General features: G+C 36.3%; 1 protein-coding gene across 4 annotated transcripts in view; it reads left to right on the forward strand.

The window, feature by feature from the left end:
• LOC117105124 (synaptotagmin-5-like) overlaps positions 1-3,454 on the forward strand; it is a 12,380-nt gene that overhangs the window by 1,873 nt on the left and 7,053 nt on the right. The window contains exon 1 of one of the 4 annotated variants that reach the window (XM_033246188.1): positions 1,896-2,051. The exons of 2 other annotated variants lie outside the window; for them this stretch is intronic. The gene's annotated coding sequence lies outside the window, so the exon portion shown is untranslated. Of the gene's footprint in view, positions 1-1,895; positions 2,052-3,454 lie in introns of those variants that run through there. One more of the 4 variants, XM_033246190.1, reaches the window with a different exon arrangement.

The raw sequence follows: 3,454 nt of genomic DNA on the forward strand, positions 1-3,454 counted from the left end.
GTATTATCCCCTCGTTAAAAAAAAACTCAGTTCTCCCTTGCGCAATACGACAAAATAATGCAAGTCATAAAAAATAGAGTGGAATCAACCTGTGTAACTATAGTTTTTGGAAGTACTGTACATGCGTTCATATTTATATTGACTAATCCAGTTGTACTTTCACATTAGTAGATATTTTATTTATATTATTTATTTTGTGTCCTTAGAAGAAGAATTTACGTGACAGTGAAGAGAAACGTGAGCTTGAACCTCACATGAACGTATGATGAAATAACCTGCAATAATAATAAAATAATTATAATGAGGATTAAATGCGAACCCAACCCAAGCTTAACTTTCACTTTCTGCTTTATTACACCATACATCCTATTACTTACACACGTAGGCACCATTGCCTAGATAGTTCAAGAACGTTTCCTTTCAAAGTTTATCTGCATTGCTGTACTTTCTATTTGTTTATTTATTTCCTCAAACAGGTTTTATTCTTTGGAATGAGAATTCAATTTAATTTCCACTTATTTGTTATCTCTAAAAATTATGACTTTACAATAAGTTGCTGGCGTTCCAAAATTTAATTAAAATGAATAAAATAGGGTAACATTAAGGTGTTATGAGGGTATAAAAAGGCTATTCCACACAGAAAACAAAACCTGCTCTTTATAATTATTTAGTAAGTTTTTAGTCCTCTAAAAGGAAATGTGCGCAAAGCCGGGCATTCACTCACTGAGTACGGCCGTCGGCCGATGAATCCAACACCGGTCGTTTGCTGATTGTCAGTGGCAGTTTGAACGGATCGTCATTAAAAGCGATCCGTTGTGCGCGCGTCTTAGCATTGCGTTCTTTACAGAATCGTGTCTGCCGACGATCACCGGCCACTTAGTGCCCACTCCTAGACTAGAGCACACTCCGAGCCTTCGAACATTGTTCCTTGGACCCTGACAAACCATTCTCGGAAGTTTCATTCAAATCATTGATCAGACATTTAGGTAAGGGACGTTCCGTTTTAAGGGTCTCCACAAGCACATCCTACTCCGGAGCGTAACCAAAATAGCATGATTTTTTTTCTTGGCAATAGCTAACCATTTTAGAAAGTCTGGCACATTAGCATTTTAAATGATCGCATCCAAATCTGGATCGTCACCTAAATGTAATCATTTCTTCATTGGAACATGAAAAACCATTATAGAAAATTTCATTCAGATCAGCTGATACATTTTTGAAATATCCCGGACGTTAGCATTTACTGTAGGCAGGAGGTTGCTAATAAAACATACAAACACACACACACACAAAAATCGAATAAAAATATAACCTCTTTGCGAAATGTAATGTTGTTTCTTTGGCGTCCTTAATCACCTCATCATCTATATTTAGTATTCAGTGGCGGGTCTAGGAATTCGAAATAAAGGGGCCCCGGAGAAACTTACACGATGGAGAGTCTGAAGCACCTCATGGTTGGGGCTGATTTCAGAAAATGTATGATTATGGCACAAATGAAGCCGCCCCCCCCCCCACCCCCTTGAATACGCCACTGCCTTTATCACGGTGGTTGGTTGGAAAGGCATCGACATGGTAGATGCCGCGGGCCCTGGTTCGAGTTAAACGAAGACCAGGTCGTTACTGTTTTGTAATGTTGTTTTCATGTGATGCAAATTACATAATTAGGTGTTTTACAAGCTTCATGCTGAAATAGTAGGCCTGTGCATACATGTGGTACGTACATAGGCCTATAAATGAAGAAGAATGAGTAGCCAATGTGATATGGTAGGCCTTTAGTTGAACTTGGGACAAATGGTGGCGGTATATATGCCTTCGGATTTATCTTAATGCGTGAATATTTAAAGCGTGATTAATAGAATCTCATCGTCAGCATTTCTATTGTCCTTTTCCTTTTGTTGATTTTTGTTTTGTCCCACGGACCAACGAACACATTCACAGGCTGGCTAGTTATCCGATACATAATGGAAGACAGTTTTCGAAGGGGAAATATTGGGTAACTTTTTGCAGATTTGACAACGTCTGTGGGTATTTAGCAGTTAATAGCAGACAAGGTAAAGGTTTTACACATTATCTTGTATTTAATCTAATAATGTCATCGCTTGCTCCACTAAACAATCGATTAGTTAGGCCAGAATGCTATAAATCTATGGGACGTTTGTGTCAAAAGCGGCGTGTAGTGTTAGGTGATTTGTAATTAATAATCGTAGGCCTATCCGTCGTTAAAATACAATTGCATGTATAGCAAGGCAGAACCTGACACAGTTACTAACATTAATATTAGTAGGAACATCTTCATCTTAACCACACGTAGAATTCATCAGTGATTTTTTTTTCAGACGAAAACCACAGGGGCTGGACTGAAGCTTGTTAGAAATTTTAAAATGGTGCTTTCTGGCTTTTAATAGGCCTAATTCATAATAAGTAAAGGTAGACGGGCCCATCTTTTAATAATGCCTCATGAACAGTATAAACCGATGAAACCTGCCCCGAAACGAACTATTCAACATCAGACCACCACACCCACATTTTCTGTATTATTGGTCAATTGCATGTATAGGAAGGCAGAACCTGACACAGTTACTATTACTAACATTAATATTAGTAGGAACATCTTCATCTAACCACACGTAGAATTCATCAGTGATTTTTTTTTCAGACGAAAACCGCAGGGGCTGGACTGAAGCTTGTTAGAAATTTTTAAATGGTGCTTTCTGGCTTTTAATAGGCCTAATTCATAATAAGTAAAGGTAGATGGGCCCATCTTTTAATAATGCCTCATGAACAGTATAAACCGATGAAACCTGCCCCGAAACGAACTATTCAACATCAGACCACCACACCAACATTTTCTGTATTCAAGAATACTGACATGCAATTATTCGATATTAAGTGGTTTTTTTTAATAACTGTAAATATTGTATATCAATTGTATTTAGACTAGGCCCACACATATAAATACACAGTCACACACATGTATACCGAACGTACAGTAGGCCTATATAGGCCTAATAAAATATACAATTTAACATAAATATATATGTATATGTAAATGTAATCATGGTCAATGGCTATACACTTTAGTGCCTAATGTTAAACCAGACTTGCTGCATGGTATATAAATTATAAATTATATGTGTGTGTATATATATATATATTTTATATATATATATATATATATATGTGTGTGTGTGTGTGTGTGTGTGTGTGTGTGTGTGTGTGTAATAAAAATGCCTCGAAGGAGGCATTTTATTACACAATTTCTTGATTAACTTATAGGACAACATTCGTTGAGAGCTTTGCTACAAGATAAGATAAGATACGATAAGATGTACTATCATGTCCTCTATTCGAACACTGTATTTTACTTTTCTTTGATCATTTATTTAACAGTGTTAAGGGCTATCTTGATTTATATATATATATATATATATATATATACATATATATACATACC

Source organism: Anneissia japonica, unplaced genomic scaffold (assembly GCF_011630105.1).
Source record: "Anneissia japonica isolate Jap-2015-1 unplaced genomic scaffold, ASM1163010v1 scaffold287834_len5846547_cov211, whole genome shotgun sequence".
In the NCBI taxonomy this organism is placed as follows: Eukaryota; Metazoa; Echinodermata; class Crinoidea; order Comatulida; family Comatulidae; genus Anneissia; species Anneissia japonica.